Source organism: Oryctolagus cuniculus, chromosome 12, assembly GCF_051225735.1.
Source record: "Oryctolagus cuniculus isolate XC-2025 breed Fujian yellow rabbit chromosome 12, ASM5122573v1, whole genome shotgun sequence".
NCBI lineage: Eukaryota > Metazoa > Chordata > Mammalia > Lagomorpha > Leporidae > Oryctolagus > Oryctolagus cuniculus.
This window is the reverse complement of record NC_142878.1, coordinates 63,503,871-63,530,194: the sequence shown is the minus strand read 5'-3', so window position 1 is coordinate 63,530,194 and position 26,324 is coordinate 63,503,871. Positions and strand designations below refer to the sequence as shown.

Sequence of the window (26,324 nt, the reverse complement as noted above, 5' to 3'; positions counted from 1 at the left end):
AAGACAAGAACAAACGTCAAGTTGTTATCAACCGGGGACATAAATGACCTCCTGAGTCCAGTGATCAGGGACCGTGTGGGCGGGCTGCAGCGCCCTCTCTGTTCAGTGTGGGCATTTTCCTAATTTGAAGCTAAGGGAGGGAGATGGAGCCCTTGGGGGAGACCAGGGGAGTCAGGCCCCAGAGCAGCTACACGTGCACGACAGGCACTGGACACGGGGGCTTGGTTTCACCTGTCACACAGCACGGGCCTAGCATGCACCTGGCAGCACCACACAGCCCCTGCCCAGCAACCCACCGCCTCCCGCCCTGGCTCCCTGCTGACTCACAGCCAGTGCGCTCCGAAGGAATTAATGCCCGCGTAGGCAGAAACCAAAGTCCTTCGGCCATAACTGTCCCGGGGCTGTGGTCTCTCAGAGGAGCAGTCCTTTTGTTTTTTAAGTTAAGGTAGAGAGACACAGACAGAGCTCTTCCATCTGCTGGTTCACTCCACAAATGTCTGCAACAGCCAGGACTGGGCCAAGCCAAAACCAGGAGCCCCGAACTCCCTCTGGGTCGCCCATGTGGCTGGCAGGGGTCCAGGTACTTGAGCCATCACCTGCTGCCTCCCAGGGTGGGATGAGCAGGGAGCCGGAGTCAGAGGCACGGCTGGGACTGAAACCCGGGCACTTGGATGTGGGGTGCGGGCGTCCCAGCTGGCTTCCCAACGGCTGTACCAATGCCCGCCCCCCCAGAGGCCACTCCTTGAAGAAGAGATAATCCAAGGTGGAGCAGGCGCCCAGGCACTAGACTCAGACTGTAGGCACCGTGGCTGGACAAGCCCGAGCTAGTTTCTAAATCTCTGGACCCTAGCTTCTGAAACTCTCTAAAAGGGGAAGATGGTAACCTTACCCCCAAGAGCTGATTGAAGGACGGTGATGCTGTGAGACAGCTGGAGACAGAGACAGAGACAGACGCTCGGCCTTTCCTGCCACCCCCTCCTTAGCACTGTTCACATCATTTCCTGATGTGGTTTCATTACCTTTGCTTTTAGAGCTCTAACTGAGGTACTGCACACATTTTTATTGTAGATGCTGCATCATATGCACGCTCCCAAAAACCACCAGTGCAATCAAGATAATGAACATAAGCCCTGAATTTCCTCCGGTCCCCTTCTTTTTTCATTATTTTGTTATTCGATAGGCAGTGACAAAGAGAGGAGTGACCGAGAGTGATCTTCCATCCGCTTGTTTACTCCCAGGATGGCCACGATGGCCGTGGTTGGGGTGGGGGGCGGCCAATGCCAGGAGCCCAGAACTCCAACTGGGACTCCCATGGGGGTGGCAGGGGCCCAAGCGCTCAGGCCATCTTCTGCTGCTTCTCGGGTGTGTTAGGGAACTAGTTCAGAAACAGAGCAGTTGGGACATGAACTGGCGCTTCTTTTAGAAGCCCCTGTGCCAGCCCCTCCTCCAAGACTCTTCTAATAGCCCCTTCTGCCCCCTCCCCACTGCCACAGCCCCACCCCCAGGTAATCTGCTGTCCTTATCAATGAGTTCTTGTATTCTGGAACTTTATAAAATTTTATAGACGGAATTACATAGCGTGTGTTCTTTAGGTCTGGCCTCTTTCATTCCACATAATTATTTCAAGACTCAGTTATGTTTGGGTGTACTAATAGTTCATTCCTTTTTACGACTGAGTAGTATTCCATTAAATGCATGTACTAGGGCTGACCTTGTGGTATAGAAGGTAAAGCTGCTGCATGCAGTTCTGCATCCCACATGGGTGCCAGTTTGAGTCCTGGCTGCTCCACTTCTGACCTACCTCCCAGCTGACAGCCTGGGAAAAGCAGCAGAAGATGGCCCAAGTACTTGGGCCCCTGCAACCCACATGGGAGACCTGGATGAAGCTCCTGGTTCCTGGCTTCAGCCTGGCCCAACCCCAACCATTTCGGCTATCTGGGGAATGAACCAGCACATGGAAGATCTCTCTGTTGCTCCCCCTCTCTCTGTAACTCTGACTTTCAAATAAATAAATAAATAAATCTTTTTAAAAATGCATATACCACCATTTTATTAATTTACCTAGTGTCAGACATTTCAGATGTTGCCAGTTTTTAGTTATTCCACAACCTACTCTAGGACCAATGTTTTCATTTCTCTAGGATATTTGTTACTATTTTAAAATTAATCTATCTAGACTGTTGAGGAACAGGTCTCTTAGTTTCTTTATTCCATTGTTTGTTTGTTTGTTTGTTTGTTTGTTTCTTTCTTTCTTTCTTTTTCTTTTTCTTTCTGGGACTAAACAGGAGAGGGAGGAGGAAGGGGGGGAATGGGTGGGAGGCTGGGTACAGTGGGAAGAATTACTGTGTTCCTCATGTTGTATTTATGAGATACACACAAATAAAAATCCATGTCGGGGAGCAGGCATTTACCCTAGTAGTTGGGACACGGCCAGGATAAGCACATCCGTTCCTGGCTCTGCCTCCTGACTCCAGCTTCCCCTCAGTGCAGACCCTGGAGGCAGTGGTGGGATCCTACTGCCCGCAGGGAGACCTGCATGCGTTCTGGCTTCTAGCTCTGACCCTGGCCCAGCCCTGAGCACTGTGGGTGTTTGGGGAGCGAACCAGCAGATGGGAACTCTGTCTCTTTTTGCCTCTCTAGTAAATAGAAAGTGAATAATCCAATGTAGTTGAAGCCCAGCGAGTCCATCCTGACTTTTTTTTTAATATTTATTTATTATTTATTTGAAAATCAGAGTTGGGGGGAGATATATATATGTGTATATATATATATATATATATATAGAGAGAGAGAGAGAGAGAGATTGAGATTCTATCCACTGGTTCACTCCCCAAATGGCCCCATCAGCCGAAGCTGGGCCAATCCAAAGCCAGGAGCTTCTTCTGGGTCTTCCTCGTGGGTGGATGCCGGGACCCAAGGACTTGGGCCATTTTCTGCTGCTTTCCCAGGCACATTGGCAGGGAGCTGGATCAGAAGTGGTGCAGCTGGGACTTAAACTGGAGCCCATATGGGATACCGGCACTGCAGGCAGATGGTGGCTTAACCCAGCGCACCACAGCGCAGCCCCTCACCCAGATCTTTACAGGCAAATGTGGAAGCAGCGAGGGGCTTGGCTTTTCTGTGTTTGCTTTTGCAGAGTTGTCGTTGCCCTTGACTGACAGGGGCCAGCCAAGCCCCTTGGCCTTGCTGCCAGTGGGAGTTTCAGATGCAGTATAGCCAGGCAGCACGAGGGGCAGCCGGGCAGCAGAGACCTAAACATGTAAACAAGAGAGAAAAAAACTAAACACAAACATTTACCATAGAAACGGAAGCCAGGTGTCACTCAACAGTAACTGATTCCTGCCCTTTATTCAGTCACCCCGGGTTTATGGGCACTGCTGAAGGCCAGGTGACTAAGGCCCCTCCTTTGAGGAGCAGAGTCCAGTGGGAGAGAGGGCCACTGGGAGAAAGGACCCCGGGGGCAGGAGAGCTCGCAGGGGGCACCTGGGCCTGACTGCAGGAGGCCGGGTGGGGGTGTTGTGGGGGCCCAGCAGGGCCGAGCGCCCTGAGCTAGAGGTGGTGACACCAGAACAGACCACAGGGCTCAGCGGGCACTAAGTGAGAGAGAAGCTGCAGCGTGAGCCTCAAAACTCGTGCCTTCCTCCCCCTTACCTGGATCCCACCCCAAAAGCGCCCTTTGCTGGGTGGGCACAGTTCCCACTCTCAGGCCAGCTCCCTGGGCTGGACGGCACAGCAGAGAGAAAACTCAGGCCCAGGGCCGGACACCCGGGCCAGGATCCCACCAAGCCTTCCAGGAAGGTCATGAGTTCCTCCCTGAACTGCTGGGCAGAGGGGATGGGTCACTGTGCTCTGTAGGAGTCGGCGGGTTACCACGGGTGTGGGAAGCGGTTCCCACATGGCCTGGCATTCAGTGCACGAGTCGCCTGTGGCTGGGGACCCTGCCTTGGTTATACAGCACAGATCTACTAATAGAACGTTCCCTCCCTGCCGCTCCCCACGCCCTACACACACACATCCTGCTTCCAGCGGCCATTGCAGATAACACAGGTGAGTCTGGCTCATCCTTCCTCATTGCCCCCACCATCCACCCTGCACCCACTGCCCGTGACCTCCCAGTGCACATGAATGACTCATCCCAGCCTCTCCCTATCCCATATAAATACACCTGAGGCCAGGTGGAGCATTGCACTTCTTGCCCCTGCTCTGCACTCCACAGGTAAGGAGCTGGCTCTGCAGGCTGGGGGCTGGGGGCAGCAGGGTCTGCAGAGTTTGTTGCATTACCATGAGCTCATGGTCACTCTGGGTAGGGGTGTGTGCACCCCTACTGAACTGAACCTGTCTCTGTGCCTCCAAGTCTGTGTGCGCCTTGTGCATCTGCCTGTGTTGCTGTCTCCCAGACAGTGAGTGCAACCTGTGTGTGTGTGTGTGCTGTGTGCCTGTGTACCTCCCTGCATGTCTACCCATCTGCCCTGGGCCCAGTGCCATGCTGGGTTATAATTGGCCTGCAACCTTGGCTATGCCTGGCAGATGCCAGGCAGAGGGGTTTAGCTGAGGGTTGCAGGGACTGCATTGGGTCCACTCCAGTGCTGCCAACTCCTGTCCCCAAACACCAGTCCCTGAACTGGGGGGAGTTGGTCCAAGGACTTGGTTTTCTGCTACTACTAACTCAGATCCTGAATGCCCTGAGGGTGTTCTTGGGAAGGCTTATTTTATTTATTTGAAGGCTAGAGTGATGGAGAGATGATTAGAGAGAGATGTCTTCCATCCACTGGTTCACTCCCACCTGGGGCTGGGCCAGGTGAGAGCCAGGAGCCTGGAACTCCATCTGGGTCTCCCATATAGGTACAGGGGCCCATGCACTTGGGCCATACTGAGCGCCTTCCCAGGTGCATTCGCAGGGAGCTGGATTGGAAGCTGCTGCTGTGACGTGGGCCCCCTGAGGTTGTTTTTATGTCCTTCTCTCCAAGTCCATCCACAGCTGTCTCTTTGAGTCTCATTATTGAGGGAGGAAGGATGAGGGGACAGGAAGGACCAGGGCCATAGTTCAGAGGCTGAGTTCACCTGAACATTGTGGGACAAGGAGGGGTCAGTGAAAACAGATAGCTCAGGAGGTGCAGGGCGCAGGGCCTGGCAGGGGTGGGGCTGTTGCATGGGGAGGAGGGGACAGATCTATGAGCATGTGTGCTTGTGTACCAGAAGGCCCTGGTGGCAAGGGTTTGGTCCTGCTTGTTCATACTACATCCTGACTTGGGGGTGAGAAAAGAATATGAGCATGCTGTGTGTGCACTGGGTCCACGCCGGGCTGTCCCTTGTGACTTGCATGCACACCCAAGTAAGATGGAGGCAGACCTGCATCTGATGATAATCTTACTGATGCAGGACAGATCGGCTCAGACCCCAGACCTCCCTCCTGCTTCCAGTCCTGGCAAGAGGAGAGAGGAGCAAGCAGGCAGGGCCCTGGAAGGTTTCCATTCACTTGGATTGCAGGGGCAAAGATCACAGGGTCCCTGGGGTCACCAGAGACCCCTGCTCACCACCCCTAGTCTGCCCTTGGGGCCTGGGGACACAGATCTCTCCCAGCTTCCCTTCCCAACCCTGAGCCAGTTGTTCACACAGGGACAGCTGTACCAAGACCTGGCACACACAGGCGGGCAATGTTAATAATTAACGTGATTGAAATAGACTCAAGGGGAATTGAATTAACACATGAATGTAAGTTTGGGGGGGTGGATGGGGGTGTCGGGTGCAGGAATACAGGGTTCAGGGACTGCTGCATGGTACTGCCTTGTCTCTGCTCACCACACAGGCAAACCCTCAGTGTCCATTTAACACCTGTGCCTGGCATGTGGAGTGCCAGCTCCATACTGGGTGCCAAGCCAAGCCAGAGGGAGTTTTTTTTTTTTTTTTTTTTTGACAGGCAGAGTGGACAGTGAGAGAGAGAGACAGAGAGAAAGGTCTTCCTTTGCCGTTGGTTCACCCTCCAATGGCCGCCGCGGCCAGCGCGGCGGCCGGCGCACCCGCTGATCCGATGGCAGGAGCCAGGTACTTATCCTGATCTCCCATGGGGTGCAGGGCCCAAGGACTTGGGCCATTCTCCACTGCACTCCCTGGCCACAGCAGAGAGCTGGCCTGGAATAGGGGCAACCGGGACAGAATCCAGCGCCCCGACCAGGACTAGAAACCGCTATGCCGGCGCCGCAAGGTGGAGGATTAGCCTAGTGAGCCGCGGCGCCGGCCTAGAGGGAGTTTTATTTCTTCCATCCTCTGAAGGGGCTGCGTGTGTGTGTGTCCCTGGGAAGGATGAGGGAAAGTGTTTGAGATTTAGATTACAGCCAACTGACACGCTGCCTGTTGAACCACAGGTGTTCCTTGTGTCACTCGCTGCTCTTGCTCCATAGAGATGCACCCAGGTAAGCCCAGTGGCCTGGAGGCCGTCGGGTGGAAGAGGAAGGGAGGAAGGGAAATGGGGGAGGCTGGGCAGTCAGCCACACTCAGTGCCTGCCAAAAATGTGTGTGTGTTTGTGGAAGGTGGCAGTAGGGTTCCAAAATGAAAACAGGCCCTGAGAGTTGGAGAACAATTTACCCAACCTTCATCTCCCTCAGTCTCCGACCTCCAGAGTGAAACCGGCAGGTGCTTTTCCCACTGCACATGGGGCCTGGGGAAGTTAGAGGTCACATAAAAAACCACCCAGCTTCCAGGAGACCGCAGGTGATTGCCCCCAAGGAGCACTTCAGGACGCCAGACCACTTAGTCTGGTCACTACAGAAGTTAGCCCACAGGCCCCACAGCTAGGAGGCTGGATGGGCCCCTCTAAGTGGGTTTCCTGTAGGGGGATGACACGGGGTCGAGCCAGAGAGAGCTCCAAGTGGCAGGAGGCAGGAACAAAGGCTAAGACCTGGGACCAGAAGCTCATAAGCAGGAGCCAGCAAACCCCTCTGGGAGCTGAGCAGAGACTGGGCTATGGGCCACAAGGGGGCACACTGGGGGATGGGATGTGTAGGGTTGGAAGCAGAAGAAGCAGGGTTCCCCTCTGCATGTGCCTCCCCTATTGTCATGGAATTTGGCCCAGGTTGGGAGGGCAGATGATCTGTGGTGTGAAGACAGGAACCCACTCCTCCCAACTGGCCCCACGCCACCGGGGAGACCGAGCTAGCTCCTGCACAAGCTAATGAACTTGTGTGGCTTTGAATATGAGTCCGTTGGGAGAGTGAATGAGGGAATGGTTGGCAGGCGAGTGACCAAGTCTGAGGAGCTCAGTTGGGGCTAGGGGTGTGGGTACAAAACCAGCACCAGGGGGAAGACAGGTGTTTTCAACAGAACAAAATTACCAAAGCGGCTGCTTTTCTTTGCTTCCTCTCCCACAGGTCCCAAGGTAGGAAAGTTCTCCTGTTCTCCACCCTGCTGCTGTGTCCTCCAGACCCCAGCCTCCACCCCAGAGCCTTGGGAAACAAGCCACCACTTCCCCCAGATGAAGAGCAGGGCGCAGGCTCAGGCAGCAGCCCTGCAGGGCGGGCACTGCCCCATTTGTCCACCCCCTGCCGGCTGCAGCCTCCCCTTGGCATTCTCTCTGCTTTCCCATCTGTCTCCCCAGCCACCAGTCCTCTCTCCTGCTGCTTCCCTGCCTGTTCCCGCTTCTCTGCTTTCCTGCTACCCCCACAGCACTGCTGGATGGCTGGCTTGCTCCCAGTTGCCCTGTTGGGGCCCCCTGGACCTGCCTCTGCCGAGAAGGGAGGCTGCCCTCCCTCCCCTCTCTCCTGCCACCACCACCAGCAGATGCAGCTCCCAGGCCTGGGTCTGTGACCCCGCCAGGAAAACAGCCACGGAGGGAGAGGCAGACGGGGTGGGAAGAGGCTGTTCCAGGCATCGCTGAGCCTGGATGAGGAAGGGGCTGGCCTCAGGAAAGCCCCCAGCCCTGGAGCCAGCCTCTTCCCCATTGGTGCCAAGCCCTATCCAGGCCCTAAGGGCAGAAGTGACCTGGGGAGTCCTCCAGTGCCTGCGGTGGGGGCTCAGCTCCAGCCTGGCTTCACAGGGCCCCAGGCCCACAGTGCGGAGCACAGAAGCAAGGTGGAGGCTCCCGCCTTTTCCCTGGCCCTGTAGCAAGAGGCAAACAAACCTCTGTGGTCTTAGGGCCTCAGGAGGGGTTCCAGCCAAGACAGAAGGTTAAGCCACACTTTCCCCAGGCCTTTTGCCTGAGGCAGGAAAGCTTTGACTTTACTTCCATTTAAAAAATCGTATAAAGCTTTTTTCTTTTTTTTTAAAGATTTATTTTATTTATTTGAAAGACAGAGTTACAGAGAGAGATAGAGGCAGAGAGAGAGGTCTTCCATCCACTGGTTCACTCCCCAGATGGCCACAACAGCCAGAGCTTGTCGATCCGAAGGCATGAGCTACTTCCAGGTCTCCCACGTGGGTGCAGGGGCCCAAGGACCTGAGCCATCTTCTACTGCTTTCCCAGGCCATAGCAGAGAGCTCAATGGGAAGAGGAGCAGCTGGGACTAGAACCGGCACCCATATGGGATGCTGGCACTTCAGACCAGGGCATTAACCCACTGCGCCACAGCACTGGCCCCAAGCTTTAAAAAAAAATCTCTATTTTTGTTTTATTTGAAAGGCAAAATGACAGACAAAATGTAACAACCAGGGCTGGGCCAGGCTGAAGCCAGGAGACTGGAACTCAATCCCACGTGGTTGGCAGGGACCCAAGCACTTAAGCCATGAGCTGCTGTCAGTGCACATTAGCAGGAAGCTGGAGTCAGAAGCAGAGCCGGGAATCAAACCCAGGCACTCCGACTCGGGATGTGAGCAGCCCAAGCAGCATCGTAACCACTGCAAATGCCTGCCCCTGACTTCACCTTTTATTCTTCCTGATTTCTAGGGTCTGGCACTTGCTCAGGGTCATGGGCTCACATACACCCATTCTCATATATCCATGCATCCTATGCACGTATCTACGTACACAGCAGGCATGTACCCACCCATTCACATGTCCACAGACATGGCTGTTTGTATGTAGATGAAGGATACCCGGCCTGCCACCAAACCCCTTGCTGGTGCCAGGAATCCCAAGTCCCCTGGGGAGGTGGCTTGAGGGAAAGCTGATCTCTAACTCATTGCCCATTTGGCTTTCCACAGGGATGGTGCTCTGGTGGCCATCCTCCAAATTGGTGTGGGCCTCCTCCTGGCCATGGCCCACGGCACTTTTGGCCCCATCCTTGCCATGGCCCTGGGCACCGTAGGCCCCATCCTGGCCATTGCCCAGGGCACCGTGGGCCCCATCCTGGCCATGGCCCAGGGTACTTTTGGCCCCATCCTGGTCATGGCCCAGGGCACTTTTGGCCCCATCCTGGCCATGGCCATGGCCATGGCCATTGCCATTGGCACCGTCGGCCACATTACTGAAGAAACAGAAGAAAACAAGCCGAAAGAAGGAGGAGCCTGAGTGGACTGCCCCGTGGATCTGGCATGAGGCCCGAACAGAAATCCTGTCTTCCTAATAAACAGCCTGTTGAAGGCCATGTCTGTTCTTCAAAGAGCCTGTCTTCCTTCAAATCCAACCTGGGGGCCCAGTGTCTCTGATTCCAGTATGAAAAGGAGGCGTGCAGCCTGGCCGGCTCAGAAGCTTGGCTCAGTGGCGCCCACAGCGTGTGGTACCTCATATAAGGTCACAACTCTTCCTGGTCACCCTGCCCCCTCCCATCAGGGGACCCCGAGTATGGCCTCGTCACCTGCCCCCTGCACCTGCACTCCCAGAGCCGGTGGGCCTTCCAAGGTTCCAGTCTGCGTGCCTCAGTCTGTGGGTCAGAAGCCTTCCATGGCCCCTTACCACCCAGATGGCTTTCTTACCATTCCCTGAAACACACTGAACTTGGCAATTCCCCTGCCTCCCACCTCAAGTCAAGGCTGCTTTCCCTCTCTCTTACCTCCACATTCCCAAAGGCCCCCAAGCCAGGGCTGCCCTACCATCACTACCCTTCCCGGGCCTGTTGGGAAGGAAGAGGTTGTCCCTCTTTGCACAGGGCTCCTACCTTGCAGCAAGCTCCAGGGAGCAGAGGGTATCACCAACTCTTGGCCCCGCCCACACCCTGCCCAGCTGGCACCAATTTAGGGCCTGGCCCTTTATCTTTCCAACCAAACTGTGAGCTGCTCGGGGCAGACCCACCATTTGCACATTGTGGGGAGCAGGGCCCATTGCCCGGGAGACAAATAAATACTGAGGACAAATACTGAGATTACCGAGACTAGACTAGACTACTGGAACTGCTAAGACTACCTCTATGCATCTGATCTCCCACCATATGGCGCTGAGAGGGAGTAAACAACTTCCACACAGCTGCCTCACCAATTCGACTGACAAGCTGCAGGAGCTGATCCTGCCCCTGATTGGAGGAGAGCAGTGTGCTCAGGGCGTGGGGAGAGAACGCCAGCAGAGTTGAGATTGGTGGAAAAGGTCTATAAAGGAGGAGAGAGACAACATGCAGGAGGAACATCTGAGGAACCTCTGAGAGAGCCGGCTGCCGGTGTGCCGCTCCTCCGCGGAGGCGGGGGCAGCAGTTAATCCGGGGGGGACCAGGGGAAGAAACAACAGCAAATCCGTTGCCGCTCCTCCGCGAGCCTGCGGGGCGAGCGACAGCACACCTCTAGGTTCTCCCGCCCCAACCTCTAACCTGTGCCTGGTAATGGAACTGGCACTGGCACACATTTCAGGGAAGGCTGCAATCCAAACGCCCCCCGAGTTCTGACTCTTCCCAGCCTTATGTCTTCAGCCACGGCACCTTCCTGTACCCAAGGCCGGGCCCTGAACAGCCTGCTTGCTGCGAAACCCTTTCTGCTTACCCTATCCAAACCCCAGATCCTGACCCGACCGCCCAGGCTTGGCGCACCGCCCCCATTTTTTCTGGCCCTGCCACCCTCTAGCCAGGCCTATCTATGGGTCACCAGACCCAGATGTGCCCTACTCTCTGCCCTCACGTAGCTGCCTCCCGAGAAGGGGGCCAGCCAGCGGCCTGGAGTCTGGAGCCTGGGTCCCTGCCAGGCAGCCGTGGGACCCAGGGGTGGCTGTGAGAAAAGAGGCTGGGGAACCTCCAGGGTCTCCCTTCTCCATCTTCTCCATACCCCGAGGCCCGGTGCAGACAGATGAACGGGAAGAGACTGGAGCAGATACCCCGCCGAGGGGGAGAGGAGGGCGCGAGCGGAGACAAACGTGGGACTCGCCCGACCTCTCGGCCACTCGCTGTCCCGCTCTACGAAGCGCGGGCGTGAGGCCGCCCTCTGTGCGGCTGGATGAGTCTGTCTTTGGAGCTGCGAGGCTCTCTCCGCACGTTGTGAGGATTGAGGCCCACCGCAGGAGCCGCACCGCCAGGGAGGAGGCGCCCGCCGCGCCAGCTCCGCGGTCTTCCAGACAGCCGGGCTGCAGCACCGCACGGCGCCGCCCCGGGTCCCAAAGGGGAGCAGCGGCCAGAAGAGGAGCCCTTGGCTCCAGACGGCAGCTCCCCGGACAGGTACGGTGGTCGGCTCCGCAGACCCAGCTCGCAAACCATCCCAGCCCCTGGTTAGGACGCTGAGGGCTCCCACACTCCTGCAGTGCCCTCAGAAGTGCTGGCTTCCCTGACTCAAAAAACTGACTCTCCAAACAGGGGGCTGGCTCCCAGGAAGTCCAGCACTGAGTGCTGCTGTCAGGCTGTGGGCAGCTGGCACGGACCCCTCACCTCCACCTCGACTCCCCGTTCTCCTGACTCTGGGAAGGCAGGCCCTGCTGTACAGAGGGAAGCCAAGGCTGACAGATCATCCTCAGGCCTTCAGGACCCAAGCCAGACCGAGCCCAGGGCCAAGCACATGGCAAGTGCTCAAAAAAACACTTGCAGAATTAGGCCGGCGCCGCGGCTCACTAGGCTAATCCTCCGCCTTGTGGCGCCGGCACACCGGGTTCTAGTCCCGGTCGGGGTGCCGGATTCTGTCGCGGTTGCTCCTCTTCCAGTCCAGCTCTCTGCTGTGGCCAGGGAGTGCAGTGGAGGATGGCCCAGGTGCTTGGGCCCTGCACCCCATGGGAGACCAGGAAAAGCACCTGGCTCCTGGCTCCTGCCATCGGATCAGCGTGGTGCGCCGACCGCAGTGCGCCGGCCGCGGCAGCCATTGGAGGGTGAACCAACAGCAAAGGAAGACCTTTCTCTCTGTCTCTCTCTCTCACTGTCCACTCTGCCTGTCAAAAAAAAACAAACAAACAAACGAAAAAAAAACTTCAGAATTAAAATCTCTAAGACATGGATGTTTGCCCGTGTCTCCCAGAACACTCACCTGGCTTCCCTTTGGTCCACAGAGATGCTTATGTCAATAATTGTGTGGGGATCATCTGAGGTCTTGCTTTAAAGACTTTTTATTTATTTATTTGGCAGGTAGAGTTACAGAGAGAGAGAGAGAAAGAGAGACAGAGAGAAAGGTCTTCCTTCCATTGGTTCACCCCCCAAATGGCCACTACGGCCAGCGCTGTGCCGATCCGAAGCCAGGAGCCAGGTGCTTCCTCCTAGTCTCCCATGTGGGAGCAGGGGTCCAGGCACTTGGGCCATCCTCCACTGCACTCCCGGGCCATAGCAGAGAGCTGGACTGGAAGAGGAGCAACCGGGACTAGAACCCAATGCCCATATGGGATGCCGGCGCCACAGGCGGAGGATTAACCAAGTGAGCCATGGCGCCGGGCCCTGAGGTTTGCTTTAAAACAGCTTTGGTCCAATAGGTATTTTTCTACATGTTGAATTGGGAAAAAGGAGTATCATTAATTCAATTCAAATCATGAGGTCAAATTTTGATGCAGCTTTTGGCTAAAAAGGAAAGCATTAACAATTAAATACAGAGTGAGATTCTCAATGTATGAGAAGTTCTAAAATGGAGATTATGTTACCTGAAGTGCCAAGAGGACAGGTGGTCAATACAATACACTTCTTTAGGTACCTGCTTCCTGCTGCGGTGAGCGTGCGATGCAGCGGGAAACCAAATGCGTCCTGCACACGCCAGGCTGCACGACAGGCATCTCGCACGCGTTAGCCACCGCAGTTCATGCCCATCGCAAGCCCGAGAAGTGGGCTGCGCAGCACAACCTCAGCAGACAAGGAAGCCAGCTTTCCTGAGGCTCCAGGACTGAAGGAGGAGGGAGTCAGGAGCCCACCTCCACTGCCCTGGCGTGCTACCCTCAGCGTGGGGTCATTCCGCCCCAGACTGTGGGGTCAGCCTTCTAGAAGAGCTGCTATTCTGTCCCTCCCCTTGCCTGTGGGCAGAACTCAGCCTCTGTGTGTGATGTCCACCTGCTACGGAGGCTGGACTCCAGGCCACAGCTCCCTAAGCAGTGCTGCAGGAAGGGCTAGAGGCTGCGGTCTGCTCAGCTGAGACTCCCACGGCAGCAGTGAACGTTCTGGTGGCCTTGGTAAGCCAGAGCGGACAGGGGAAAGGGGATAGGGCTGTGCAGGGTGGCCCAGCCCTGAACCTCCTTGAGAACCCCCATTGCCCCCGGGCATTCTGTTCTGTGCTCAGCCTTTCCTGTCCCACTTCTGGCAGACCTGCTCCTGGGACGACACTCCACCTCCAGGAGCCAACCGGTGGGGCTGAGTCCATGTGCAGAGTGTTGCCCTGGTGAGCAGTTTTGCGGGAGGAATCCATTGCTGATTCCTTCCCGGCCCTTTCCACGGGCGCTCCAATTCCCTCTCCCAGTTGCGCACACACTTGCGAAGCAAACCTGCTCTGTGCAGAGCCAGTGACAGGGTTGGCAGAAGGGCAGCAGCACTTTTGCAAAACTCTTGCTGACCACCCCCAGCCCTATCAAAGTCTGGCCCCTCGCTGGGCCCCCTCAGACCTCTGTGACTTCCTGTCTCACAGCACTCAGAATGCTCGCCTGGCCACATCTCTCACCCCCTGGGAGTGCCTACAGGGCAAGGACTGGGTCCTACGCATACCAGCACCAGGCGCAGTAGCCAGTCTAGCCCTCAGTATTCATTCAGCAGCACTTCCTGGGCACGGCTGTGTGCAAGGTGCCATTCAAGGATGCACTGAGGATGCAGATATGAACTAATGCCTCAGGTTCCTGTCCTCCCAGGGCTCACAAGCCATCTGAGAGACAGGTGAGCAATATGACAGAGGCAGGCATTTGGTGCAGCTTAGAACACAATATCACAATGCCTGGTTTTAGTCTCGGCTCCTCCGCTTCAAATCCAGCTTCCCACGAATGTACGCCCTGGAAGGTATCAGCTGATGGCCCAAGTGCTTGGAGTTCTGCCGCCCAGAGTGAGTTCCAGGTTCCTGGCTTTGGCCTGTCTCAGTTTTGGCTGTTACCGGCATTTGAGAAGTGAACCAGAGGATGGAAGATCTCTGTCTGCTTTTCAACTCAAGTGAACATAAATAAGTTTTTAAGAAAGAAATATGACAACTCCCACACCTGCTTCTGGGCTCTGTGCCAGAGGACGGCAGCCAATGAGTGCTGCCCCAGCTGGTCTCTGGGCAACTACGTGGCTGTGCTCTCCAACCGCTCCTCCTGCCTGGACACCACCCACGCTGACACAGCCCGCATCCTGCTCCTGCTGCGGGCCTGTGCGCTGTACTACCACCGGGGGGCCCTGGTGCCCTCCTGTCTGGGACCCGCACATGACAAGTCCCCACACTGTGCCCAGGTTCCCACCAAATGCACCCAGAGCAGTGCCATCTACCAACTCCTGCACTTTCTGCTCGATAGGGACTTTCTGAGCCCCCAGACTGCTGACTACCAGGTGCCCTCTCTCAAGTACAGCCTGCTCTTCCTGCCCACCCAGGAGGGGAGCCCTGGTGGCCCTGGCTTGACCCAGCAGGCCCTAGCAGCCAATGCAGGAACAGCAGAAGTGAGCATGATCTCCCTCTGACCTGGGGCCCCGGGGCCTGCTGGGATCAGCTGGGGCATGGGGCTTGGTAGCACAGGAACCCCCAGACTAAAGAGGGGCGCAGGGTTGGGCTCTGTGGCCCAGGAGGGGACAGCGGTGGTAGTGGCAGGGACCTTACCTGGGCTGCTCCTGCGGGGCCTCTGCGCCCGGCGCTCTCCCACTGCAGGCTGGTGCTTGTTTCTAGCCCAGGAAGCGCCTCTCCCTTCAGGCAGAAAAGGAAAAGAAAAGAAAAGCTCAGTGCTTTTCTCGCCCAGCCCAGCCGCTTCTCCCCAGGCTCCTGGCTGGTGGGTCCTGCCGCTGTGGGCACACAGCCTCTTCCCCTGGCAGCTTAGCACCAGTTAGAACTGCTGTCAAGTGGCTCACCACCCCCCACCAGCAGCCCGGCCACAGGCAGCTGCGGTCCTCAGCAGGGGGCCGGTGCACACACCCTCACACCCGCACACACGTGGGCCCACGCCCGCCCTGCGCAGCCACCTACCTGCCCGGCCTAAGCCAATGCAGCCTCGCTCTCCAAATGCCACGGGGACCCTAGAAGCCACTCCTTCCCAGCAACACCCCCGGGGGGTGGGGTAGCGGGCGGGCGGGGGGCGGGGGGAGGGAGAGTTCAAAGCCAGCCAGGCCGGCATCCAGGCAGCTGGGAGGGACGAGACTCCCCTTCTGTCCCCACACCTCCGGGGGACAGCGGCAGCCTGGTCACCATATCTGCAGCTCCCCGCAGGCACGCCCGGCCCCCGCCGCGGCCTCCGTATCCGTAGGGGGTGACGGCAGACCCACCGCGAGCCCCATCTTCCTCCGAGCCCAAGGTAGGGAGGGGAGGGCTGGAAGGGGCGGGACTCAGGCGCAGCTCCAAGTTTTCGGACTTCCGAAATAATCCAATGGCGAAGGGCAGGCAGGGAGCTCGGGCGGGCGGGTGACTCAGAGGCGGTGGGCCGGCTCCGCCACCTAGATGGCTGCTCGCGGCTCCGGCGCGTCCGGAAGGGAGCGGGGCCCGCCCGTCCGCCTGCCTTGCCGCCGAGCGCGGCGCTGGCGCGGGGAGCGCGGCGCGGGCGCCGGCCCCGGCCCGCAGGCGGCTCGGCCGCTCCGCCCCGCTGGGGCCGCAGGGCCCGGCTGCCCCGGCCGCGCGCCCCTCCCCCGCCGCGCCCCGGCGCCCTCGGCGACTGCTCCGCGAACCCCGCAGGCAGCGACCTGCTGGTTTGGGGCGCGAGCTGCTCCCACGTTGCTTGGCAATTTTGATATCGTCGAGGGTTGCCATGGGGAGGAGGGTGATGTCATTGACACACACAAAAAAAACCCACTGAATTTACAAATCAGCTGGGGCTGGAGCTATTTATAAAAACACGTTTTCCTCTGCCTTCCTTTCCTGAGGGGGAGGGGGAGGAAGGGCTGCGTGGCGGCTGCGGGCGAGCCTCGCCCCCGTCGGCCCCACCCTCGAGCCAGAACCGGTCCTCCGGGGCTCAGCCCCCGGAGGTGGGGGCCGAGTCTCCGAGCTGCAGAATGCAGACCTGGGGCGGACGGGGGTGGGGAGGGGGCGCTGGCCGCAGCTGGGCTGAGCTCCCCTGGCTGGGGTCCGGGCTGGTCCTGCTGTGCCCGCTGCCTGGGTCGGCAGGGCACAGAGCCGGCCGCCACCAACAGCTTCCTTTCCCGCACCACCCCCCTTTCGCCCCCGGTCAGGAGCAGGGGCGTTTGCCGGGCTCCCCAGGTCCCATGGCGCTCTCCCTCCCTGACCTTCGCGGGCTCCTTTCTTCTCCCAGCGTCCAGTTGTGGGTGTCCATGCTGCTGCTCATCTCCGCCCACGATCGCCCACCATTTTCCTTGAAGGCTCTCTCCCCGTGGCTGTCAGCATCAGCCTGGCACATGCTGGCCCAGAACCCATGGCGTGGCTGCCCCAGGCACTGGCCAGCTCCCCCTGCCACTGCTGCTGAGCGGTGGGAAGCGGGGACTTCTCCTGGCTTGCCATCCTCCCAGCCTCTCACGCTGAGGTGGCTCTAGGTTACACATATTTTAAAAACCTTTTCTGAGGTTTTTCTTCTACAGAAGCAGTTGTTTAGGTAAATGCCCAGGTTCTGCTTCCTGTCTTGAGCCCACATCCCAGTGCCACCATTATGTTATTTAACCAATTGAACCTCAATTTTCTCATCCATAAAATGGAGATGACTTCACCTGCCTCATGAGCTTATGGGAATTACACGAATAAAGCTCCTGGCAAAGCAACTACTCATCTTGTGAGCTCTGTAAACTTCATTTTCTCCTCTGCCCAGCATGACTGTGTTGCTCATCCTCATCCACTCACCAGTGAGCGGCGGCTTCATCTCCCAGACCCGTGACCTCACCTCCTGTGCGAAGGTTTCAAGCTAAACATACACCTTGGGACGGACCTGCACAGGGCCGGGCACCATGACATTCAACATGACACTTCAGTTAGTGGCCAACTCTGTAATCTTTGTTTTGGTATCACAACATAATGTTGTGAATTAATTCATAAGTAACCCACTTCTGCTCCACCTCACTAATGATCCAAGGAATGCAAACTAAGAAGATGTAGACCAGCCCTTTTCAGCTGGGGGAAAATGAGGCGGGAGAATGAGCTGATGCAGACTATGCAGAGAACAAGTGTACAGTCTTGATCAAAACTTCAAAATCTGCATTCGCCTGGTCCCACAAAGCAGGCCCAGGAGTCCGAGGTAATTAGTTGCACGAAGGCTCAGAGATATTTGCAGGGGAGCAGCTTTTCTAACGGCCAGATATTGGAAGCCACCAAGACGTGCATCAGCAGAAGCCCCATGCAGTGCCAGCTCTGTGGCTGTGGGCAGAGGGAGGTCGCGCAGTCTGTGTGTGTGGGGGAAGGGTGCCCGGAGGGCTGCTGCGCGAGGTACTGGCACAATCCCGTGCCTGCTGAACGGGAGTCTCAGTGTCTAACGGCAAAGCCGCCACGGGTACCTGGGGAGTGGGTGTGGCGGCGGCGGTCTTCTGCTTTTGACTTTTTACTCTTTTGTTGCTTGAGTTTCGCTGAATGTGTACTGTTTGTACTTACAATAAAATAAAAAATCAGAGTGTATGCCTTTAACACTAACTGAGATACTCAAGGCTGTGACGGGTCCTTACAGCTTGTCTGCGAGCATTTGCCTGCACAAATTCCACGTTAAGGCAATGTGGAGATAAGGAAAATTCGGTCTTCCCTCCTGTCTTCCAAATGCCCAGAAACGCCGCGTCTTAGAGGCCGGGGCAAGGCGCTAAGGCAGGAGCAATGCTCTGGAACAACAGTTCCTGCAGATACAATCGCCGTCACTCTCTTGAAGAAATACAGCAGGCAGAAATGCCTGAAGAAATCATCCACAATGTCAGAAATCGGGAAAGATCTCCTTCCCCCGGATTTATGCCACAGAGTCTAGCAGATAAGAGAATAGTCAGGGCCGGCACTGTGGCGTAGCAGGTAAAGCCACCAACTGCAGCGGCAGTATCCCATATGGGCGCCAGTTTGAGTTCGGCTGCTCCACTTCCTATCCAGCTCTCTGCTAAGGCCTTGGGAAAGCAGTAGAAGATGGCCCAAGTCCTTGGGCCCCTGCACCAGCATGGGAGACCTGGAAGAAGCTCCTGGCTCCTGGCTTTGGATCAGCGCAGCTCTGGCTGTTGCAGCCATTTGGGGAGTGAATCAGCAGATGGAAGACCTCTCTCTACCTCTGCCTCTCTGTAACTCTGCCTTTCAAATAAGTAAATAAATCTTTAAGAGAGAGAGAGAGAGAGAGGAAGAGAACAGTCATTTCATGAAAGGGAGAACCAAGCCCCCTCCCTCCCCCACCTCTGTCTGTATCAGCCAGAGGCCAGGCCGGGCCAGGGGTGGGTGCAGTTGACTCCACAGCCTACCCTGGCCCCCACCAGGAGTAAGGGGCTCCCACCACAGCTGCACAAGGGCCACATGCCTCCTCTCACTTTGGCGGGGGTGCCTCTGTTCTCAGAACTGGATAGGGGATGGGGGCTGGAGGCCAAAACCCCGCCAGGGGTCGCCAAAGTGCGCTTGCCGGTTTCCAATCTTTCTCAGTTCCTGAGCGTGACAGCCAGCGACTGTCCACCTTTGGTCCCTCCTGTCTTCACAGACTTCAAGAACTGCTGTCCTGTGCACACTGAGACCGGCTCCTCCACTCTATCGGGCGGCATGACTCTGGGATCGGCTGACAGTGCACGCTGGATCTAGTTTTTCTCACTGATGGAGGTATATCCAGCTCTAGGAAGGTGCCCTGCCCAGGCTTGGCTGCCCGGTACAGTGGGGGGCCCTCTGCCCTCTCTGTCCCCGTGGAGTCACCTCTCTGCCAGCCTGGACGCCTGAGCTCTCCATGGCAGGAAACCGAGGCTGGGCACACAGCAGATGCTCACCTAAACTTGGTTGAACGGAAGAACAGACACCTGGCGAGGTTCTGTGCCGCCAAGCTGAAAGGAACTCCCGGGTCCTGGGCCTCGGAGAGCTGCAGTCCCGGGAGAGTCAGTGACTCAGCCAAGCCGCAGGGGAAGTTCGAGGCAGTCGGCGCTGGAGCTCAGCTGTCTCTTCAGGCCCCTGTAGATCCCCGTGCTGCCCACACAGCAAGCCTGAGTGTAACATTTCTGTAATTCGGTCACAGACAGTGGCCGTGCTGTCACACAGAGGGCTCCGCCTTTGAAGCTGGGCTCCCAGGGATTTGCAGCGCCTGCATTAGCCACGCCAGTGCCTTACAATTTCTTCCTAACGCCTTTCACTTTACTCTCTTCTGTTTTTGTGAATGGACATACGTCTACTGGTCTGCTTAAAGGCGGCGCGCCTCACCTGCACCATCCCGGCCAGGCCAGTCGGGCTCAGCTGTGTGGGCTGCAGCATAGTCCTTTGGCCCGGCTTGTTAAATTCACAGGGGCGTGTGTTCGGAAAAGCCACATTCACAACCAGCTCCTAACAGTCTCATAAACCGGTGCTTCCCAAGTTTTCCCAAAGAACAGCGTTTTTTAGGAACAGTCTTGGGTTACAGTGTGTGGGAAGAAATTCCCTTTAACTGCCACATTCTTCTAGATCTTTAGATTCTTCTCCAGCCCTCTCTCGTGCTTCCTGTAGGGAGTGCCTTACGCAGGCCTTTCTGATGGCGCCGAGGGCCTGCCTCCACTCACCTCTCACCACAAGGCCAGCAAGGGAGGAACAGATTCCACCTGCCTCCCCCTCCCTGCCACAACCCAAGCGGTGGCACGCAGGCTCCGGAAAAGAGCTTGGATGAAGGCTCAGGTGTTGCTGTGGAGGCCTGTGCCACCCCCACTCCACTCCTTGGAGGTGCCCTGCAGTCCTGAGAGCTAGGACAGAGGCGGGGCCCCACCTTTGAGGGATTTTTGCCAGTGGCTTCCTGCTTGGCAGGTGCGTGCCTGAGGGCCAGAGCGCCCCCTGCCAAGATGTTGGCAGCAGAGGGCAGAATGACTAGGTCAAGGTCCTTCTCAGGTAGGGCCCCTTTAGGGCCCCTTTATGCATTGCCCTGGGTCCTGCTCCCCTTCCCCATGGTGGGCATAGGCTGGGAAGGCCAGACCAGGTGTGCAGAGGGCAGCCGGTGGGGCGGAGTGCGTGCCTCCCAGCATGCTCCATGGAGGAGACTGTCTGTAGGGCCTCTTCCTTCCCAAGGGCAGTGTTGTGGGAGAGCAGTGCTGCCCACAAGCAGAACGTGCTGCCCGGCCGTGCCCTCTGGCCCCCGTCTGGGTCCCAGTGGACAGGGCTAGTGGTGAGCAGAAGGGACTGCAGTGCGGTCTGGGGAAGGCAGAGCTGTTCCCTGAGCAGCTGGCCAATGCCCTGCCTCTGGGACAGCAGGGGCCTGGTCAGGAAGACAGCCTCAGAAGACAGGGCCACGGTGGGTGCCGTTTGCAAGGTCAGGGCTAGGAGGGAGGGCAGCATGGGCACTGACCCTGGCAAGGGACTCCACTGTTGGCCTCCAGACTTGCCGACAATGAGGCACGGGAGCGATGGGACTGCCCCTAGTGGTCTGCACCGCGGAACAGCAACCACCAGCCCACAGGCCAGGATCCTGGATGTGCTTGCCTCGGCTTTCTTACCTCTGTGGTGTGGGGTACGCTTGATATGGAAGGTCCCCCCAGCACTGCTACCATTTTTGTCTACTCTGCCTCACTCATCCTCTGCCAGCCTGACTCCCTCCGCTGGCCGGGACTCTGACTCACTGCTGCCCTGGGCTAGCAGTCCCCTGAATGAGCCAACCTCACTCGAACTTCACAACTGTCACCTTTTCCAACTTTGTTATCACTTAATTCTAGCATCAAAACATTTCCTTCTGAATTTTGTTTGAAATGCAAGAGCAAACAAATAAATATACATCCACCTAGCTTTCTGCCTATAGATCTTAATTGCTACTTGTTTTTTATGAAAATGACATCCTCACTCTGCTGATTTCAAGACTGAAGTAATTAAATACAATGCATCACATGACCAGGCCAGTAAAATTAAATTACTTTGAAAATACAGCATTAGCTGATCCATGTAACCATTCAAGTACACATTTTGATGAAAAATATCTGTGAAAAGAACTTTTAATTTTTTAAAATTGGTATTATTTATTTGAAAGAGAGAGAGAGGAGAGGGGGAGAGAGATCTTCCATTCACTGGTTCACTCCCCAAATGACCTCAATGGCCAGAGCTGAGCTGCCCTGAAGCCAGCAGCCAAGAGCTTCTCTGCCACGGGTGCAGGGCCCAAGGACTGGCCCACCTTCCACTGCTTTCCCGGGCCACAGCAGAGAGCTGGATCAGAAGTGGAGCAGCCAGGACTCGAAATGGTGCCCATATGGGATACCAGTGCTACAGGCTGGGGCTTTAACCTGCTGCGCCACAGCGCTGGCCCCCAGAACATTTAATTTTCAAAGGCGGATGCAGGATAGTGAAAGTTTCTAACACAATGAAGTTTTTGAGCTGACAAGGCTCTTTTCCAGTATTTTAGTTCACCACTTATTTTCTCGAAACTATGTGCTACAGCAGACTCATAGAATGGCAGCACTCCTGACTCAGAATCAACCCTTGGGACATTCGGATCTGGCTAAAAGGTCCATGAGAGTCTCACAGGCATGGAAAGCCATGACACGGTGGCAAAAAACAATCTAAATGAAAGATCCTGGTGAACAAGACCCCAGCAGAAGGAACAGGCCATCAAGTAGAGAGGCGCCTTTCTCTGAAGGGAGGAAGGAACCTGCACTGTGATACGGCCTTGACTAAACAAGTTCAGAGTCGGTGAACTCAAGGGGCTTCCATAGCCTAGACAGCTCAAAGCAAGAGTCTCGGGTGATTGCTGATGTCATAAATAAGAGTGCCAATTGTTAAATCAACAACGGGAGTCACTGGGTACATGCTCCCCACGTAGGATCTCTGTCCTTAATGTGTTCTACTATGAAACTTAAAAACAACACTACCAGTCGAACAATACCCTATACCTGTGCGGTTGTGTGAGTACAGCCTGTTGAAATCCTTGCTTATTATATACTAAGTTGATCTTCAGTATATGAAGGTAACTGAAAATGAAACTCGATGAAGGGCAGGATGGGAGAGGGAGTGGGAGAGGGGAGGGCCATGGGAGGGAGGAGGTGGGGGGGAAGCCACAACAATACAAAAGTTGCACTTTGTAAATTCACATTAAATAAAAAAAAAAACTATATAACAAACAATAAAAAAAGGAACTTAATACTTTACCCTTTTAGTATTTTTTATGTTCTACTTAAAACTATTGGTTGAACTCTGTAATTAATACACAATTACTCTTAGGTATTTAATTAATGCTATAAATAGTACTCAAATACTATTTTACACTTTGTGTTTCTGTGTGGGTGTGAACTGTTGAAATCTTTATTAATATATGCTAAATTGATCTTCTGTATATAAAGATACTTAAAAATTAATCTAGATGTGAATGGAAGGGGAGAGGGAGTGGGAGAGGGGAGTGTTGTGGGTGGGAGGGAAGTTGGGGGGGGTGAAGCTATTGTAATCCATAAGCTGTACTTTGGAAATTTATGTTCATTAAATAAAATTTAAAAAAAAGAAACTATGTGCTAATTTCAGGGAGTTTATAAAATTAATAGGTACAGTCTCTTGCTTAAAAGATAGCAGTTTAGCTGGGCAGCCACTGTTCCCCACAGAGCGGCCAATATGAACTTAGGCGATGACACTGCTCAGCGGCCAAAGTCTCCCCGTGCCCCTCAGGAGCGATTACTGGAAGCAGCATGCTCCCAAGAGAAGTAAAGACCACGCCGATAGAAACTTAGCCTGCGTTCATCATCATTTGTTTCCTTCTGAATCACACAGCAGTGTGTGCAAACTCAAGCTTTTATATGAAAGCCACAAAATGTATTTTACTTTGAAAAAAGCTTGGATTATATGTAATTCAGTACCTTGTTGATAGATTTAGGAAAGTCTAATAGTAGGAAGACAGTAATTTTAGAAAGCATATCTCAGAACATTACAAAACATTTAAACATGAATGATTTTGCAATGTGTTAAAAATAGACATTTAGATATATTATCTTATTTTACTCTCTTATAAGCTCCAAATCAATCTTATTTTTATATTTGGATGATAAGTCTTTCCAAATTTCCCAGTTTTAAAAAGACTAACTTTTTTTTTTTTTTGATAACAGAAGGAAAAGATTTCAATAACAAAGCCAATCATATCTTAGCCTAGACTAAATAAATTTTTTGAAAAAAATGTTTTGGTGGGTTGTTCATGTATTTGTCTATTTTTTTTTAAAATTTATTTATTTGGGGGCCAGCCCTGTGGCACAGCAGGTTAACACCCTGGCCTGAAGTGCCGGCATCCCTTATGGGCACCAGTTCGAGACCCGGCTGCTCCACTTCCTATCCAGCTCTCTACTATGGCCCGGGAAAGCAACAGAAGATGCCCGAAGTCCTTGGACCCCTGCACCATTGTGGGAGACCCAGAAGAAGCTCCTGGCTCCTGACTTCGGATCTGCACAGCTCCGGCCATTGCGGCCATCTGGGGAGTGAACCAGTGGATGGAAGACCTCTCATTGTCTCTGCCTCTCCTCTCTCTGTGTAACTCTGCCTTTCAAATAAATAAATAAAAATCTTGCAAAAAAATTTATTTATTTGAAAGGCAGAGTTACAGAGAGGGAGGGAGGGAGGGAAGGATGGAGGGAGTGAGGGAGGAAGAGAGACAGAGAGTGAGTGAGCGAGCACGCACAAGCCTGGGATTCCTTTGGGTCTACCACACGGTGGCAGGGGCCCCAAGTACTTGAGCCATCTGCTGCTGCTTTCTCATGTACAATAGCAGGGAGCTGGAAATAGAGTTCAAGATCTAACCCACTGTTTCAACATGAGCTATTACAATTCACCTTTCCTAGATTGACTTAAAATGCCATCTTTGTCTTATTCAACATTTGTAGCCTGTTATGCCTTTGTTGGAACCAAGGATCCCACTGAGGCTGAAGTTTTCTATATTAAAAAGTTTGTTTGAAATGCACCAGAAAAGCGCTTCTTTGCTGTCTTTACTTAAAGACCTTGGCCTCCAGACATCAACAAGAGTTATTTCAGAGAACTTTCCGCTACTCCCCTGAAAGATTTTATGTTTATTATTTTAAATCTACCTTGGGATAGCAGTTCTGCCAACAGTCTCAAGGCCCACTCCTTCAGAGTCAGGGTTCTGACTGGGTGGAAGGTTTCTTGCTCTCTCAGGAGGATGTGACTTCTCACATGGTGGACAGACACACATGGTCTCTTTCCAAATACGAGTGAGAATTCTGGCTTTTCGGCTGTGTGCATCCCTTCCCACCCTTGCCCACCTGAGTGACACAAGAACTATGAACTGGCTGAAAGCTCTGCCAAACACAAAGGCCTCCTTCTCCAAGACCAACAAGCATGACACAGAAGGGAAATGGGAAGGATCCCACTGTGTGCTATTATGCTCAGGGCCAGCCCAAGCCCAAGGCCTCACAGGCCCTAAGCGGCCAGGCACCATTTTCTCCCCTCTTCAAAGAAGGGCTGGGGTTGGAGGATATGACGAACCGAGGGAGAGGAGTAGAAATAGTCGCAGCTTTTCTAATACAGTAGCCCCTCAGATCCTCCTGCCTTTCCTCCTCTCCCTTGCAGGGACAAAGCTTTGTCCTTATAGTGGCCTCGCTAGCCTGGCTGCCTAAGAATTCCCTGGATGATAGCAAAGACCGTGTAAAGGCAGAGTGTAAACGTGTGGTCCGGTTCCAGAGGAATGGCTTCCAGGGCCAAGTCAACGGCGGCGAAATGTGCAGAGGGACTGATGACAGGGGAGACACACATCGATCCCTCCAGCAGCTGCGTGAGGGGCTGACGTGAGAATGTCTGAAGAGCTGTATTTTGATTCAGAGCAAATATTTCTCAGTTGATTACCTTTCAGACCCAAGTCATGTTTCAGCGCTTCAACAACATACACCACTTAAATATTTTTAGTTGAAAAATACTTGGGATTTTCTTCTCTCCAGCAATCTTACAGCAGTAACACTGAGAGCTAGAGGGAAACAAACAAAAAACTGGGGCCCCAGGAAACGGGAATAATAGATAACTTTCATATTTACATATGAAATGGATGATTAAGTACTTACATGGACATTTTCTACCCACTCTCTTCCCCTTTCCAAGACCAGGTGTAATTCAATGCTGCCCTTTGGGTGTCTGATACTTTCCCAAGACCTATGCTCTCCAGGGGCTGGCGCTGTGGCACAGCAGGTTAAAGCCCTGGCCTGAAACGTTGGCATCCCATATGGGCTCCTCTTCCGATCCAGCTCTCTGCTATGGCCTGGGAAGCAGAAGATGGCCCAAGTCACTGGGCCCCTGCACCCACCTGGGAGACCAGGAAGAAGCTCCTGGCTCCTGGCTTCGGACCCGCACAGCTCCGACCATTACGGCCATCTAGGGGGTGAACCAGTGGATAGAAGACCTCTCTCTCTGTTTCTACCTCTCTCTGTAACTGTCTTTCAAATAAATAAAATAAATCTTAAAAAAAAAAAAAAAAAAAAAAAGACCTATGCTCTCCCAAGTCATCCCATGCTTCAAAGCTATCTTTTGATTCTGAACTCCTGCTTCTTCAGATCTTCCAAACAAATCACTTTTTAATTCCTTTGCTAGGCCGGTGCTGTGGCGCAGCAGGTTATTGCCCTGGCCTGAAGCGTCGGCATCCCATATGGGCACTGGTTCTAGTCCCAGCTGCTCCACTTCTGATCCAGCCCTCTGCTATGGCCTGGGAAAGCAGTGGAAGATGGCCCAAGTCCTTGGGCCCCTGCACCCACGTGGGAGACCCAAAGAAGCTCCTGGCTTCAGATCGGTGCAGCTCCAGCAGTTGCGGCCAATTGGGGAGTGAACCATCAGATGGAAGACCTCTCTCTCTCTCTCTCTCTCTCTCTCTGCCTCTCCTCTGTGTAACTCTGACTTTCAAATAAATAAATAAATCTTTTAAAAAAAA

General features: G+C 54.7%; 3 long non-coding RNA genes across 7 annotated transcripts in view; 2 read left to right on the top strand and 1 right to left on the bottom strand.

Moving 5' to 3' along the window:
* Window positions 1-9,531, top strand: part of LOC127483790 (uncharacterized) — a 16,404-nt gene extending 6,873 nt beyond the window's left edge. Inside the window, exons 2-3 of the long non-coding RNA XR_011380850.2 lie at window positions 6,363-6,410; window positions 7,366-9,531. This is a non-coding gene — a long non-coding RNA (uncharacterized LOC127483790). The remainder of the gene's footprint in view (window positions 1-6,362; window positions 6,411-7,365) is intronic.
* Window positions 1-16,582, bottom strand: part of LOC149123082 (uncharacterized) — a 19,695-nt gene extending 3,113 nt beyond the window's left edge. Inside the window, exons 1-3 of one of the 4 annotated variants that reach the window (XR_016218022.1) lie at window positions 15,371-16,579; window positions 15,011-15,094; window positions 4-3,251 (exon numbers count right to left, since the gene is read on the bottom strand). This is a non-coding gene — a long non-coding RNA (uncharacterized LOC149123082). Of the gene's footprint in view, window positions 1-3; window positions 3,252-11,860; window positions 12,198-15,010; window positions 15,095-15,370 lie in introns of those variants that run through there. The other 3 variants (XR_016218023.1, XR_016218021.1, XR_016218024.1) reach the window with 3 other exon arrangements.
* LOC138844668 (uncharacterized) lies at window positions 15,557-26,324 on the top strand. Of its 2 annotated transcripts, none has more exons than XR_016218026.1 (2): window positions 15,557-15,695; window positions 17,151-17,942. It is a non-coding gene; the product is annotated as an uncharacterized LOC138844668 (long non-coding RNA). The 2 variants fall into 2 exon arrangements; XR_016218025.1 differs by lacking the exon at window positions 17,151-17,942 and adding an exon at window positions 25,991-26,324 and having other exon boundaries at window positions 15,562-15,695.